Below are 18,618 nucleotides of genomic sequence, written 5' to 3'. Positions count from 1 at the left end.
AGGCCACCATTGTGATTTTGGAAACGGTAAGAATTAGAGAAAACTTTAATCGGGGGACATTCATTTATTTTTAGTGGCGGTTGAAAATATGATTTTATTTTTTCGAAGTTCACCCGCCATTTTCCAAAATGGCGGCCAACTTAGAAGTATAGTTTCTTGTACCAAAGCTAGATAAAAAACATTGACATACATATTAAGTATTAAGTAATTAAAACTGCATAGCTGGATAGAATATTACATTTAAAGAGATTTAATTACAATTTGGAAAAATTGAAATATGATGGCTTGCTCATGTCTCAGCATATCTTTTTGAAACTTAGTGAATACTCATTTTAGTAGATTATGTTATCATGTAAATGGAAAAAACCAAATTTAACTTCTATTAATATGAATTAAATCAATGATTTATTTGCTTATTCATTTATTACAACGTACAACACCTTTTTACAATAACAGATACATAATTTGCACGATTAAAGAAAATCGCAAAATATATATACATTTTATTTAAAGATGACAGAAAATGTAATTAAAACTAATTGCGATTAGTTAACTATACTATATTTTACAGGCAAATCAGCAAGAGATATAGGAAGTATGAGACATTGGCAATATATACGGACTTAAAGTTTTAACAAAAAGTGTTGAAGTGTAATGTAACAAAGTACAGAATAACATAGTGCTTATCTTTTCGATAAGAAAGTATAACAATCTATAACAAATCATTAATAGTCCAAGCGGCATAATGAACAAGTTTAAGCATATTAGGTTTACATAACATAATATCAATAAGGTTGTAACGGCAACCTTTTAAGGGCAAAAATAATATAATTTCGATTTTTAACAACAACTAAACAGCAAATTACCAACAAAAGTATATTCCATATTGGTCAAACAATCACAATAGGATGACCCCACGAACACCTCTTTCACAGCACTTTTGAACTCACCTACAGATGAACCGAAGAAGTCAGCATAACTGGTAGCCTCCCGTCCTAATCCAAATAATCTAGAAATGCCTTTGTTGTAGGCATTATGACGTTAGCTCAAACCTCCGGCGAAAAACAGTCTTGGAGCGATTCCCACGAGGAGCCACCAAGGGTCCTGCAGGAGATCGGGGCAGTCCAGAACACCATTCACCAGCTTGAACAACAGCATCATGTCTTGAATACTGTAGTACGTCTCGTGTGCAGAGGTTGAATGTGGTACTGAGAATCAAGATCAGTGACTGGGGCATTACGATGAGTATATAACATTCTCTTTCCCAGCATTTCAACAAAATGAACTTTGACCTTATTTATCTATTGATGTAACCAATGTGATGTGGTGACAATATGACGGATCCGTACTCCAAAAGAGAACTAATGAAGGACTTGCAGAGGATGACCAGCAATATTGGAGATTTGAAAGTCCTTTGTTAACCTCATAATAAAACCCAGCGGAGACTTAGTAATTTAGGTGTACACTCGGACCAAGAGAAGGTACCATATACACTCCCAAATCCTTCACCACTTCTAACCTCTTCAAACATTCTCCATTCTAGTCAAAATAGTTTTCAAACAAACCCCGTATAAAAGTAATCACTTGACATTTCAAGACGTTAAGTTCTATGGAGTCATTTATACACTAGTTGCTAATATTGCCGAGTTGAAGGGGTTCCTGTGTTTGACGTGTCCGGCTAGGTAGACTTTAACCTCCCTCCAAAACAGAAGACATACAGACGAAATATTTGACGTTGAAATGTTTAACGAAGTAATATAGTTAAATGCTAGTTCATTGCTGTATTTACTGTAGTTACTCAAGTGTTGTACAATGTTGAGTTCTTTGAAACCTCATTTGGCAAGATTTTGCAGTTATTTGCCGATTTAATTCTAAAAATTTTGGTTTCAAATGAGTTGACCAAGAAATGTTAATACGTTTGCCCATTTTCTCTTTAAATCTCTTTAAAAGAAAGTCTTTAAATCGAAGAACAAATTTTTCTGTATTATCTATCGTTCATACGCCGATCATTGAGCTGCTATCATAGCTATCAACATTTTAATTAAAACACACCTTATTACCTTCCTGTAGCAGCAAAAATAATTAGTCATTCAAATTTGTGTAATTCAAATAGGAAAAAAAAACAGAAAATTTTAAGGGAGTACTTTATTGAAATTCTAGTCAGGTTAATAGAAGCTCACAACTTGTTTGTGGCTGAGGTGTTTTAATGATGGAGTAAATGACCAATGACTTTTCCTTTGCATGTGTATCTAAAAGTGAAAGTAAAAAAAAACTTAAAGTGTTTTTCAATTGCTGTTGAATTCCTTGAAACGAGAACGCTCCCAGACAATGCTGTTGCTAGGTTTCCTTGAGGCAACGTATGTTTTGTATTAAACCTTCTGTAAAAACTACTTGAACCATTACTTAAAGACTGTTCTACTAAACGATATAAAAATAACCTGGTGCGTAAGAACAATGACAATTAATCATTATGAAAACTATATATAAAACTAATCAAATAAAAACCTTGTGAAAAGGTATAATACAAATAAAATATGATAATTTACTTTACTGACATTATTTACACTGTTATGTTATTGAACATATTAGTTACACACCGATATATATCAAATATACAAAAATAACAAATTTTCAAAACTACAAATTAGTCAATTTCGCTTAAAGTAAATGATTTTGTAAGCTTAGGAAAATATAATAATTGTGTAATATATTTAACATTTTAACAGCTTGAATAATTTTAAACTATCCAAAAAAATAAGCGTTTTTATTAAAATATTGTTAAAGAAGAATATACATCCAAGTCTTAGTTGAAACAAGCCATTGTCCAGAACACAATGGTGAGCAGAACAATGTAATTTTGTTTGCAATCGGATCAAGATTCGTCCCCTCTCCTCTCTGTGCTTACAAATGTAACTCAAACACAAATACCCTTGATAGTTATTGAGATTTAGTTTACATGCATATAAGTATAAGTATACATGGGTTCATTATTACACTTAATTATTATTCAGATCTGAGTTATATGAAAGCAGTTGATATAATTAAGCCATATGATAATTCAATACACTATGTGTGGTTTCAGTATATATGGGAGCAGTTTACAGCTATAAAGTTGTAAGTAACAGTACAAAGAATACAGTATTTGTAAGCAGAATACAGCATTGCATTTTAATAAACATAATTACACAACACTGCATGTTCCGGTTGGTATAAATATACAAAATACCTAGTATGATTTGGTGTTATTCTGTGTTTTAGTATACTACAGTTTATGGTTTATAAATTTTAGTATACATGAAACAAGGTAACACACATTTATCCATAGTAAACTTTAACACACTTTATATATATTTGGGTCGAATTAAACTTTATAAACTTGATGAATACATAAGTTAGTGGACAATGCAAATATTTCTGTACAGTAATTGTTTAAAAAGAATGTAACTTATAGAACCCGTATGATAGTTGTCATCTTAAAGCTATGTCAGTGATTCGTCCGTGGAAGAAACAAAAGCTAGTTTTCAACCAAAAAATTATTGTTAAATGAGGTAAAATGAAAATCCGGCATTTATGATTGGAATTTTTGTTTCATAAATTGGTGTAAAGAATACGCTAAAGTTTAGAGTTTGTGCAAACAGTCCGCTTGGTCACATTTTCAATCAAAGTTTGAAGATATAGTGTCAATGTACTATGTTGTCCCTGGGTTCTCTGTGTTTGATATAAAGACGTAATAACGACTAAACTCTTTAATTATAATTCCACTTGTTATTACATGTGTTTTGATAACCGTTTTGTTTAAAAATGTTCATTCATCACTAACTTGGAAGGCTTATACTTTTGGAATATATATGCTATATTAAAAATGATATTGAACAAATATTTCAGAAAATTAATTTCATGAAATTAATATTTCACAATTATTTACAAACTGGTGAGTCAGTGGCTCAGTTGGTAGCGTCTGACTGACTTCGGGCCCAAGGCAGCAGTGTCGTGGGTTCGGATCCTGGTCACTGCCACTAAAATTTATCACTACAGGTCACCTTCGTCCTGTACCGGCTTAGCCCTTGCTTTGCTGGATACGTTCCACTCACAGATAAGTAGTCTATGTGGACGGGCAAATGCAAGGTAAAAAGAGGTCGCCTACCTCTTGAAAAAACCTTAAAAATTAACCATATAACGGGTAAATTGTGTATTTTATGATAGAGTTAGTCGGGCATTAAAAATTTAAAGGCCTCCTGAGAAACAATTATTCAAAACATTTTCTTAGTTTGAGTTGATATTGTCAAAATTATATTTTGTCATGATTCGTATTCTATTTACAAATTCACAAATTCAGTAACACTCAATAGTTTGACCCGTGGTTTCCGATTTTGTAAAGAAGCAGTCTAGACAGTGAAGTAAAATATTGGATTCAGATTAAGGCTTTGGGTGAACACTTTACATACTTCAATTAAAATATACGCCACAGAAATTTTTCTGAATATAACTCACAAAAGAAAATAGATTAGTTTTCCCTCGACACTTTGATCAGGATCGTGTTTTCGTTTTTCAGGAGGATATTACAATAACCTTTTTGCAGTGTTGCGTCCCTTCAATTTTACGGGGTAATTAATACTTCTAATAATAGAGTATGTAGTAAAAAAAAATACTAATACTATGCAGTAGTTTTTTTTATTTTAGAACACACCATGTAAACACAATCGTAATGATGGTTTGAAATTTAGTACTAAGATAAAGTAAAAAAACTCTTAAAACTGTTTTTTTAATAAAAATAAAGCATAATAAAACAAAAATATAAAATAATGGGATTGTTAAATTATATGAACACATTATTCTTATACTTTTTAGTGAAACAAATCTCATTACATTTTCATCAGTTCATCTTAGTTCAGTAAATTTACTGTCGTTTGTTCTTAAAGTTAGGTTTGGTAAGATTTTGGATAAAATTTTGTTAAATTTAATCATCCTTCATTGAAACATGACTTGATTAAAAGTTAAATTCTTAGAATCAAAAGATTTCTAATTTTTACTGTTTGTATTTTTGGTCAATCAATGAGTAAACCGTGAATGTTAACTATGTTTCAAAGAAATCAAATTCTGTTAGTCCTTCAGAAAGTCTTTTCACCCCTGAGATAAATTCAGCAGTTTCACCTTAAAAGTATTCAAGCTCTAAACAAAAATACTTTTCACGAAATTCGTAGCCACAAAGCCAAAGTGTGCTGCGTAGTTTTATGAAGTTCAAGTAAACATGGCTGCAATTTCAAGAGTTGCTCGCTCTTTTATCTTTTGGCTTGTTGGTCCCTCTCTTGTCATTCCACAAGAGATAACATTAACTTATATTGTCTCTGCTTCCATCATACCTTCATATTGTGTAGATTGCACATTTCATTTGTTGAAGGAAGTATAAAACATAGTTTTAAAATATTACCTTTAAAACCAGCGAAATAAGATTAGAACATTGAAAGAATTTAATTGCAAGTATAAAAAATAACGGTTTTACTACTTTGTTTTAATTGCATACCTACATTAAACTTCTTGTGAGTTGGTTTTTGTAAATATTAAAGAGCTATAGTTTTACCCTCACTTTTATGTTTCATATTAACATACATTTAGACGCATTTCATATGTACTACAGACTATATATTCCTTGTTTTCTTCTTAAATATTAAACAACCAACAAATTGGACAATTTAATGAGTCGGTGGCTCAGTTGGTAGCGTCGCGGACATCGGACCCAACGCAGCGATGTCGTGGATTCGTATACTGGTCACCGCCGAAAACATTTTATCAGTACAGACTACATTTGTACTGTACCGGCTCACCCCTTGCTTTGCTGGATACGTTCCACGCACAGATATGTAGTCTATGTGGACGGGCAAATGCATGGTTAAAAGAGGCCGCCAACCTCTTAAAAAAACTAGAAAAAGTCAATAAATACGCCCATCGCAGCAAACCTGCCGACTAAGCGAATTTTCATTTGTCTGAATTGATTTTCAATCAAATGTATTTAAATAATATTAGGTTTGACAAGTACCTTGGTTTGCTGCTACAAGGAAACTAATTAAGTGTGATTTTTAGTAAAATATTAATATCTTGAATGAAATTAATAAATTAGCCAGGTTTGATCAAAATATAAACAAGCAAACTACATTTTACAATATTCTCCATAAGAATAACATGGGAATTTTTAATTTACAATTTAAAAAAATAAACTTAAAATAAAAACTTAAAATAAATAAAAAATAAAAAAACACAATCTAAATCCAGAAGACGTTAAGCCTCTTATCTCGCAAAACAAACGATCGTTATCCTTCCCGAATTTTACACTTAACAAACAACAGTGTTTGTAGAAAAGCTTAATTTCCCTACTTTGTTTTCAAACTCGGCCACAAAGAACTTTAAAACGTTTTATTAATTGATGTTTTAGTAAAAATAGTCTCCGATTTAATATACACTATACTCCCTCAGACATTCTACCAATTGTCTGTGGGTTTTAATTGATTGTATTTGATTTGACACCTTTTGGAGATTTATTAATTAGGTCGGAGACAACCTTATGCTGAGATCATTTGTGTAGCCTAAATGCACCCAAAACCAAATTTAAGAAAAATTCTTTCTTTGATGTCACTTCAGATTTGTAAGTAGTGTTAAAAGAAATCATAGTATATCTTGCTGCAAACTTTAAATTCATTATCCTTTAGTGGTAGTCATGTAGCTTGAATAAATCTCAATCATTTTAATTATATTGATATTTATTCTTATGAACTCAAATTCAAACATGCTATAACAAAATAAATTTCTTTCTTCAAGGATAAACAACCTTAAATAAATAGTTGGCGATGTTCGACCCCAAAACAAAATAAATGTGTGGATCTTACTTTAAAAACTGTGATACAATCAGTGGTTAGGCTCCTCTGGGCTGTTCTTACTGCTAGTCATAGTTATTGGCATATCACCATGACAGTACATAAGGTAAATATTTCACCTTGACTCTCGTCTTGTCGAAGAGTTCTCAACTAACAATGACCAGTTTTGACCTTCCACTGACCTATCTAACTGCTAATTTTTAAACTATCAGTGGTACCAGAAAACAAGGCAAAATACTCTGCAATTCCCCCTCAGTCAACACTGCACTAATAAACTAAGCTAGAAATTAATACAATAATTCCCTTTTGTGCACGAACAGTAGATTGACTCAATTTTTATTTATTAGATTTATTCAATGAATAGTACAACTCTTAGAAACGCACTTATGTTCCTGTAGGTAAATCTTTAACAACCAGTTTCATTGTTATGTATAATTAATTTTTTGCTCTAGTCCAAGACTGTTTATTCAACTTATCATTGTATTAGAGTTTATAAATTGTATGCATTGTACATTGTGTCTGATGAACAAACATTAATCGATTTATTAAAATGACGCCAGTTTAATCGTACAATACTCTCAAATAAAGAAAATACTCAAAGTTAGAAGAAGACATATCTTTTTCATATATAAATCGTTGTAAAATAATTTAAAAATACTAATTTTATCGTGAACCATTAACCGTTGATCGTTTAACCTTCTATTAATACTTGTTAGGCACCCGAGAACCCCTAATGGTGATTATAAATCACATAGGGACAATTCCTTGATTATAACGTCCACACTTGCTCTATTGGCAATCAATTCTTAGTTTAATACCGTTTAACCTCTTGAACTGAGTTTTAAACCAAATATATTATAGCATGTAACAAATTTGCATTGATTTCACAATTCTCAGCCTATTTCTTAACCGTTTCTGGTTTAAGACGAAATACAAATTATAGTTAAATTCCGTTATTGGATTTTCTTCAAATAAATATCCTTTTTACTCAAGTAGTAATTTTGTTGATACCCATTTTGAATACTTAAGTATGAATTCACTAATTAACTTTTCTTAAAATGGCTTCGGTTTAACAACAGCGTATGTAAGGTAATAATGATCATAGGTGTTAATTGCCAGTTTCTGACTAAAGAAAAATGTACCGATTTAACTACGAAAGTATTACAAAACTCCTCGTACATAGTTCTCAAACATCAAATACTTGAATTAATGTGAACGTTAAATTTAAGTAATGTAGGGATTGTGTTAAGATAATAGTAGATACACTCCAACACTCATTATTAAAACTTAAGTTCACGGCGTGGTCGGTGCTTATGCCGTAGGTTAAGTGTACTCTTTTAAATGTCAACCGATTCGGTTGTTTAGTTATTTTCAACTGTAAAACTTGAAAATTTCTGAATGCCGTTAAAACAAACTACAATGGATTAACATAGTTGGGTGAGTTCTATTGTTTTTGTGTACACCATGACAGAATCAAACACTAATCATTGTAAAACTGAAGAATTTTCTGTAAACTTATACTTACAAAACCTTATTTACTTATTTATTAACTTATTCATAAAAATAATGACCACCTTGTTACTAACAATCTATTATTTTTTTTTTACAAAAAGTAGTGAATTTTTAACTCTTATGGGAATAGACCAGTAACTCAACATCAGAACTCGCATGCTAACAGTCCCTTGAAGTGTTTACTTTAGGTTAACAGCTACATTTAATGTTGACATAAGTATCCTCTTTTACTACTTCTAGGGAAGTATTTTGTTTTACTAGTTCAAGAAACACCTTGGTAGTTCTGAATAAAACTTATATCTTTAAAAACATTATTTATTTAAATTCAATACATTCCTATAACCATTTCACAAGAAAACATCAATTTATGAACATAACTTTTACACTCTAGTCTTGTTTTATTTTTACATTTTGTAAAAAATGGTTAGGAACTGCAGTGCTCTTTGTATTTTGTTGAAAGGTTGAAAGGTTAGTAATGTCATGTTTACATTTTATTATATATTTGGAATCCAAAGGCCGCTTAAACTTTACTTTGATAAAGGCACCAACGTGTGTGTGAAGTCAAATCAAAAATACCTATGAATGTACTTACTAAAATTCCTTTTAAATTTTTTATAAAGAAATGAAAAATGCCTAACTCGTTGACTGTCTAGTAGCTTTAACTAACAAATGGCCTGATTACGACACCTCAAACTACTTTAACTAAAATGTTTCACACCAACTTGAACTATCAAACTTATCTAAACAAATAGACATACCTCCTATGTAGTATAGTTCATGTTTTCAATATGGCGTTTTAACCTTTTGACAACTTTTAATTGTGTTCAATGATTATCTTAATCAAATAATTTGTGTGTTTGGTGTTATACCAATAACTCTTTTTGATAAAATTAAACTACATAAATTACAAAATATTGTATATGGTAATTTATTTGTTTGTTATTGTAAGTTCTTGTCTTGTAACAAAAGTAAAACAAATGAAGACTTATAAATCTGTTTGTTTACGATGATATCGCATTTATTATTTGAAATTACAAAATAGGTTTGTATATTTGATTCATCTGTGCTTCTCAGGGTACAATGATAAACCCTAATCTCAGGTGGGGGTTCATGCTGCTCTTGATTAAATCTCATTATATTTTATATGATAACATTGGGTTTGTTAATTTTAAATTTAAAGTTCTACATAACAATTAAACCACATATTATGCAAAAAGTAAATTAGTTTGTGTAGTCTAGCTCAATATCCAGCGATAATCTTCTTGTAGTTTAGATTGAATGAGTATTGATAAAATTGTACTCCACAAAGGCTATTTATAGTACATTGTTACTATACTGAGTTAAGATTTCACTTGTCTTACAGGTTTAACAGAATATTCAACCTCATTGATGAAAAAAAATTTTTGTTTTGTAAGATCAACATGCCACATTTATCAACCACGAATAATTGGAACCTGAACTACAATGAACAGCTTACGACTTTAGAAAGCGTATTGCTAGTTGTATGATAAATACGCAATTTTTAAAATTTTAAAGGAACTGACCACTAGTAAGTTTCATGTCTAGTATTAATAAGGTTATTTTCAAAAATCTTAGTATAAAAAGATTCTCTGGAGATGCCACAACAGCTAGTGTAAAATGCAACTACAACTCATGAACAGAGGCAAATAAAGTAATCTGAGTAAATGTCAACATCATTTAAAAGTTTTTATTCAATGTTTAACGACAATTTCCAATCTTGAAACTAAGAATCAATGTTGGTACAGTAGCTGGATGAAGGGTCTGGGAGGGGTTAAACTAAGTGAAAAGTTTCCAAGACAAACAGTCCTCGTAGAAAGTAATCTAAGTTATTAAGTTCATTAAATGACAGTTAAATTGCTTGTCCCAGTTTTTGGTTCGTTGGATCTACAATTATTATTACCTAAACAGATGTTTTAAATCGTTAATGTTGGATTTTTCCCTAAATAGACTTATTTAATTTGTATGATTTTACTTTTATATTTGAAAAAGATATAGTCAAGTATTAACCCCATAAGATAAATAATTTGTTGCTCAAGCATTCATTCTTAGAGCAGTGAGACTTTTTAGTTCATACGATTGGCTCAAAATCACATTTTAATATTTGGTGATATACTTTTACTTTATCGATTTAGGTTTAAATTGCTTTTAACTTGTAGTAAATGAAAATGACACTCGATACCAATTCTACGTGTTAAAAATAACTAGAAAAAGTGAATGTGGAGTTCGAAACCATTCTAAGGTATTAAATCGTAGGGTTACCAGTAATTTGTGATGTTCGTTTAGTTAGTTTAAATAACCTCTCACTCTTGCCGTAATAAACTGCAACACAAAATCAAAGATGGGAGCGGACGATTAATTACACTTCCAATGTTACTATCCAAAATAAACTTATCACACACTTTTTAAAAAAGTTCTATATTTCGGTACATTAGCCTTCTTCAGGAACAAACAAACAATAACAAATAGAAGTGTTTACCACTCTGTATCAGATGGTTTTAGCAAAAATCCAAAATACATAATATAATTAATAAAGAAGTAAAAAAGAAAATGTTGATAAAAAGAAAGAAAGAAAATATGTTTTATACACTATCTTAAATTTAGACCGGAAGGTGGTTTAGATTTCAGTATTAATTGATGAGCTTGCTCAAGCTGTCTTAATTTTAAGTCTGATGCGTCTTTTGCCAATTTTCTTATTCCTTTTAATGAATAACATTGTTGAAAATTTTGAGAATGCTCTCTCACATGCTCTCTCTTTCAATGTTACGTAAGGTGTGATATTTGGTCCAGATATGTGGAAAACTTCCTTATGATATCCTTCTTAGATCCTGCCTTATGATAGCCCTCATCACTGCCTAAACTAAAACCAATCCAGATCACGCGCCTGGCTTGCTGGATGGCTGATTATAGTCTGTTGCTTTCTTTGAGAAAGACAGAGATTGTAGTTATGAAAAAAACCAATAAAAACCATTGTTCCAATACAAGTGGGGAACGCTGTTGTCCAAAAACCACGAAAACTGTCAAGTATCTTCGTGTCATGGTAGACAACAAGTTGAGCTGGAGCTATCAAATATTCCGTATGGTGTAAAGACTGGAGTAAATGCTTTTCCCATGCTTTTTGGAGTTACAATGCCTTAGTAAGCTTAAGGCCAACATGGGGTGTTCCCGGTCCAGCTGAGGAAGACTCTTGATGTCTGCAGACCAGTCCGTGCTTCTTTGCAGCTATGGCATGTGGGCAAACACTCTCAAGTGTATTGGTTGAGTGCAGCGTCAGGTGGAACTATGTTTGCACTTAAAAGTGCTTACAAGCCGATCGTTCTGGTGATTGTTAGCGTCTCGTCGTCCCTGGCAAGCTCTTGGCAGCAAATAAGTTGAAACTACCAGAGACAATGGCACCACAAGACATAAGGATGCCTCAAGAAGTGATAGCAACAGAGTGATAGCAACAGAGCGATTGGCTAGGTAAATATTGTCATTATTTTAACAAGAGGACCATTATTAACAAGGCACTCTTAAGTAAAGAGACTCGCTTGGGCTTGGGTGTAATTTTCGACCGTCGGCTGAAGTGGGCTGAACATATTCAAAGTGTAAGGAGTAAGGTCAGGAAATACATGTTTGCCTTTAGACAAATGAATGGAATTCTAACCTTAAAAGAAATTAAAATTGCCTACTTTGCTTACGTCCAATCTTTGCTCTCATTTGGGATTATAGCCTGGGGAGGATGTTTTAAAAGTTTGCTCGAACCTCTAAATATTGCTCATAGGTCACTTTTAAAGATTGGTTTTGGTAAATCTAAACGATTTCCGTCTGACGCCCTATTTAAGGAAACATCAATTCTTACAGTTCGCAAACTATATATCAAATGTTTACTAATTAACATTTTCAAGAATTGCACTAGAATATTTAATGAAACCTCACATTCTCATAACACAAGATACTCATCTCAAGTTCACATTACTACACTTCAGGTATACAACACTTTTTCAACAACAAATTCTTTTTATATATCTCACATAGTGTTTCGAAATTTTTGTAAATACTATTCTGAATTAAATTTATTTGACGCCACATCTATTGTCTCTTTTAAACGTCTTGTTAAAGAATGGCTACTTAATTTAAATACGGACGAAGCTGATCTTATTATTACTTCATCTTACCGGCGCGACGGGATCGGCCCGCGACCTTTGACTTGACCATTGACTTGACTTGACCATTGACTTGACTTTGACCTCGACATTGACAGCACACCCTAGCCGCTCTCTCTCCGACGCTTCTATTGATATTTATTGCATGTTCTTTTATTATTGCATGTTCTTTTAGTGTAGAGTACTGTCACTTATTACATTACTATTTCTTAACTGCTGAAATTCATTTAATTTTTCATTTAATTTTACTTTTCATTTAATTTTACTTTTCACTCATACAAAATAATAAAACTAAATTGCACCACTTTAACTTCATAATCTTTATAGCAACTTAGCAGACGCACAGGCACAGCCTATGTCTGCTAATTCCAGAACTAATTAGATAGGAACAACCTTTTACACATGTATATAGTTAATTAGTTATAGTTAGTTAGTTTAGTTTTGCATAAAGCCCTTTTTTCTTTTGTACATTTGGTTGTGTAATTTTTATATATGTGGTGGAATAAATTCATAATTCATTCATTCATTCATTCGAGGTCAGTGGACTCCTTAACTCATTAGGAATTCTTGTCAGGTCACGGCTATTTTCAGTCGTACCTGCACTTGATGGATAAGTCCGGTTCACCGACTGTATTTAGTGCCCTAGCATTCCTGAAGACACGGCACACACGTTCTACCTCTGACGACGTCAGGGTATGCTCCGGCGTTGAAACACTTAACAACTGTGGGTGTTGTCAGTTTGTGAGATCATAATGGATGGTGAGGACAACCAAGACTGCTGGTCACAGTTCGTTCGAATCAATATAGATCTTGAAATTGGCTTAAATTAAGCTTAAGTTATTGCTGTAAATCCTGTCAATGGGGAATTGATTTTCCGATGCAATATTGAGTTTTATGTTACAGAGGTTACTTTTAATGACATTTTTAAAAGTTGGTTATAATATATAATTACCAATAATAATATATAATTTACCATATTATACAATTTAAATTGTACGATCTACATTAGATTTTAGTCTAGTTCATGTTAGGAATGAAAGGCTAGACACGTAGTGAACCCTTTGAAGGTAGGTAAACTTAGCCTAGTTCTGATGTAGTGCTGCAATAGTTACCAGGCTCTATTCCGAAGAGAAGAGTACCTCTTTAGTGTCTTTAGTCTATAGTCTATGGTGTCTAAGTCTTTAGTATAAGGGTCTTAAATCCGTAGGTGGCTCACACTACAGGTTAGTCACCCTTGCACATAAAAACATTATCCCACTCTAGTTCAAAACAAATTATACTCAATCTTACATATTCTATTGACAATTCTATTTCTGTAAGGTGTAAATATTCTCGTTGGGAACATGGTAACATCAGAAAAATAATTTCAATACATTTCTTTGTCGAACACAAGCCATGTTGCATATGGTAAATTAATTTTATATTAAATGTTAATATAGTGCATCGTTAAAAGCTATATTAAACATAATATTTCTAAATCTCCATTACATGTTTTTAGACCTCCATAAATGGATTCTGCTGATGGAAGATCGATTTGTTTTTTAATTAGCTCTAACCTTTGCATCTGTTTAATGTGCATATTTGTAAATTAACCAACGTAATCTATAATTAACAATTAATTATAAGTTAATAAAGAGAGGATCTGAGAACAAACTTTTTAAAATGTCATTAAAAGTAACCTCTGTAACATAAAACTCAATATTGCATCGGAAAATCAATTCCCCATTGACAGGATTTACAGCAATAACTTAAGCTTAATTTAAGCCAATTTCAAGATCTATATTGACTAAGAGGATTAGTAACTTAAAACTTCTTACACATAACTTACAGAAAATAATGTCAAACAAAATATGTTTTTCTTTTTAATTTGCTATAGTAGAGCCCAAATCAAAATAAGTGTCATTTTTTTCATAATTGCATTTAGGCCTGTTATAAAGAACTTTCCTTATATTTCTATTTATTTATTATTCCTTATATTCCAAAATTACAAAGGGCATTTTTGCCCTGAGAAATCTCAAACTGACCTGCACAACACTAGTTCTGATCATGGCCTATTATGGGCTTGTTCACTCACACATTTCTTATGGAATTAGGTTATGGGGTGGTTGTGCTAATCGAGATTTTGAAATGGTGTTTACACTCCCGAAAAGAGCCATCAGACTCATTGCAAATTTAAGTCAAAGTGAAAGAGAGTCGTGTAGGCTTGCTTTCAGGGAGCTGGGAATCTTGACCCTACCTTCGGTTTATATATTGGAGACTGTGGTGTATTGCCGTTTCCAATTCCTGCCAATTCAAGGCAGTGTTATTCACAGCTATGGTACAAGAGCAAGGGACGATTTTCGCACTGTCCAACATCGCACAGCTGCGTTTGTGAAACTCCCTTCTCAAGTAGGTGTCGGTTTCTTTAATGCTCTTCCCGAGGGACTCAAAAGCCTGGAGGGTTCCCGTTTGTTCGAAACAAGACTGAAGCGAGAGTTGACGAATCTTGTGTTCTACGACGTGGATGAGTTCACGAAACACCGTTGGAGCTGAATTCATACACAACATTTTCATTCCCCAGGGGTTTAGTTCGTTACTGTATTAGTTTTTATTAATATATTTATCTTTGTTATCACTTTTAGGATTGTACTTTATTCATTGTTATTAATTTATAATTTTATTCATTCGTTGTTTGATATACATATAAATTTTATAAATAAATTACCCAAGTTTCACCTTAGTCTATATATTACATCATATATATTATATGTAGTATGTATTATATTAAATCTTGAAGTTTGCTATACAATGTAAAAATTGTCTGAAAGCAATAAAGAATTATTATTATTATTTATAATATCTCAATATGAACATACAATGAGGTCGTGATTTGTTATTAAAATCACAACGCAATATGGTTGGAATGTTTAAATAATGTTTTTTTAATAAGTAGGGTTTTTTAGAAACATTGCACTGGAGTTTTTTCCTCTCTTTTTTCTTTTTTTACTTTAATTCATATTTTCAAATTTAAATTGATTCAACGTGTAGTTAATTAGCCAATAAACGTAACAAACCCTTGGATGGCCAAACATTAGAGGTGATTCCCTTTCTGAGCACGTTTTACCCAAACTGATAATAACCCTCATTAACAGAAGGTTCTAGAGTTATATGACATTATCTTCAATATTTAGGCTTGCTTCTGCCTATATTAATCTTAATTTTACCATTAGTCTTTATTGGTAGAATAAATTTGCCGCAAATTTGAGCTCGAAATAACATCAGTGTAAAAAATTACCGCCGTTCAAAGATTCAAAATGACAGATTCAATAAATATCTAGACCACTGCCATTTTTGACTCGGTTATCCTTTTGAGATCGGGTTTGCGTTGCGGCAATGTGTTTTACTACATAAGGCCTTTAATTTGATACCAAACGTGCCTTACTCCTCGTGGTCCGTCCCTCTTAAGAGGTAAAACACTTATCAATAGTTACACTTATAGGTTGAATATAGTTTTTAATACGACTGTTATACGTTGAATGATAAAACCAGTCACTTTAAAACGATAAAGTTGTACAAACACAAAATAAATAAGTAGACTAAAATGAAAACTGGAATCTGTTGTTCCTACTAAAGAAATGTACGAGGAAAAGTTTGTTTACAAAATTACGATTAGGATTTAAAAAAAATACAAATTATGACCTTGAAGAGATAGTACAAGAGATAGAAAGTTTAAATATGTACAACAACATTTTACCTGGAGAGTTTCAAACTTTACACTTGGCATTTGCTATAAAACAGATACTTATATGTTGTTGTGGGGTGTTTTATGTAAGGAATTACTGCATTGTAATTCAAATATGTGTATGGCATGTGTAAGTCTAAGGATTATATGGATAAACTATCAAACTATTTACCTAGGTATTTAGTTAACTATTGAACTTTACCTCAAGGAAATGTGCAATAAAATTGGTTTACGGCTTTGGGATATAGGTCATAAAAATACTAAATACTACCAAATTGACAAATTTAAATGATTAATTTAACTTGGCCTCAATAAGACTACTTTTTTTATTTTCAAGGACTCACCTTATACAAAGATGACATATTTTTAAATGTTTACCAATTGGTATTCACCCGGACTACTGAAAAGTACTAGCAATATACTAATTTCTAAATTAATTTTGCTCTGTTGTAATGACATACAAACTATTGTGCCGTTTCGTTTCTTTGTTGAGATTTAATCAAATTAAAAACTGTATTTTTCCTTGATTTGTTTTGTTAAATTAGCAATATTGAATAAATAAATTCGTTTGAAAACTAACGTATGCAGCTGGTACATGCACCTGCTACTAAAATCCTCGCCGTCTTAACTTTACTCGCTGTTTCCACTTTACCTAGAATTGTATTTCTATGCGTTTCACAGTCACTGCAATGGCTAACGCATCTAATAAATTTAGATAAGTCTAATAAATTTAGTAATTTCCTAATACATCTAAATTTATAAGGCACCTTTAAAGGCAATATATTATTTTTAAAGTTGGATGCACTGAAAAATGACGTAATTTACAAGACCGATGGTGAATTATTGTACTCGTATTTTATACACATCCCCCAAGTGAGCACGTCCCTTGAGTTTGTAGGTACTGAAAACAAAAACATCCAAGTTCATTTTAAAAGAAATAATATTGTTCTAACGTACTTTATTTTATCGTTAAATATGCATCTACATGTAAAAGGTTAGGTTTCTATGCAAGATTTTTAAAACATTTATTTAGAATTGAAATGTGGGGAAGTGTATTTGTTTGCAAAAGGATTCAAAACCTTGATTATGCATATTTGTATGTGTATATTACTTGGCATAAGTGACAGAATGTGTTTGTTTATCAAAGCTGGACGGAGTTACATAACCAATACGTCGTTGATACAACGGCTGTATAATCAAAGTTTGGCTGTCCCTTGAGAGTTTCAACTTTCGTTCCATCTGCCTCGTATAAAAACATATGTGGTTTTATTTTAGTCCGTCAAAGTAGCTTTTGTGAACATGAGTTTATCTTAAGTTGTGGGTGCCTTAATACAGTTTGCATTACTGAACAATATTTTTGCACTGAGTACGTTTGAATCTCAGACAAAAATGAGAATAAACAAGTTTCTTAAAGTGCTTCTTTATATGTTGTACAAATCATACCCTTTAATTTAATAAAATTTCAATTCTCTAAGTGATAGAATTCAATTAAAAAACATATTTCAAATTCAAAGGTAAATAAAGTTCTGTAAAATTTAATCATTTGTGAGAACTGAATCATTTGTGGTTGTTTACTTAATTGTGTACATGATCCTCCAAAATATCATGGTCAATGCTATGGATCCATTCTAAAATTTTGCTGTAATGAAATGTGTTTAATAACAATATTCATGCACACAGGTGTCCAGGAGAAGTTCAAGGATTTAACTGTAGCCAATACACAATTTAAAGACATTATAACGTTTTATGAATAATTCAACGGTTAACTTCATGTGTGGTCTGTTATACATAACTACGAAGTTGGTGTAATAGTTTCATGCTAAATAAACATAACAGATTCTTGATTTTCCTTGATAGGCTTCCACGGTCACTTAATGTAGAATCGTGGTCTTCTGGTGACGACCGTGTCAAAAATGATGAATCACTAACACTCACCGACGTTTCGGCCTCGATACAGAGTGCCATCTTCAGGGCGACTTGACTCCGCACAGATGAAAAATCAAGTGAAGCTTACAGCTGGGCGAGGTCGCAGGTGATATCTGGAGGGGTGGGGGTTAGAAGACCAAAGTCGTCGCCAGAAGACCACGATTCTAGATTCTTGATGTGTTTATATGACTTCTCTGATGACGAACCTACCATAGGCTCTTGATCTATCTGAATTATATGTACAAGTAAAGACTAGTAAGGCAAGTATTACTTTTAGGTAAGCAGTGCCCAATCAATATAGAAGTTACATATCATAAATCCAACAAATGATCATAACTCAACTAAACTGTTTTCTTGGCTACTCATTTCACATTCAAACTCTAAAGCTCATTTATTCACAACGTGTGAGTCAACTTCTCAATTTCAACTC

Source organism: Macrosteles quadrilineatus, unplaced genomic scaffold (assembly GCF_028750875.1).
Source record: "Macrosteles quadrilineatus isolate MER2022 unplaced genomic scaffold, UCM_ALF_1.0 Scaffold_7__1_contigs__length_78375512, whole genome shotgun sequence".
In the NCBI taxonomy this organism is placed as follows: domain Eukaryota; kingdom Metazoa; phylum Arthropoda; class Insecta; order Hemiptera; family Cicadellidae; genus Macrosteles; species Macrosteles quadrilineatus.
Note: the sequence above shows the minus strand (reverse complement) of the source record.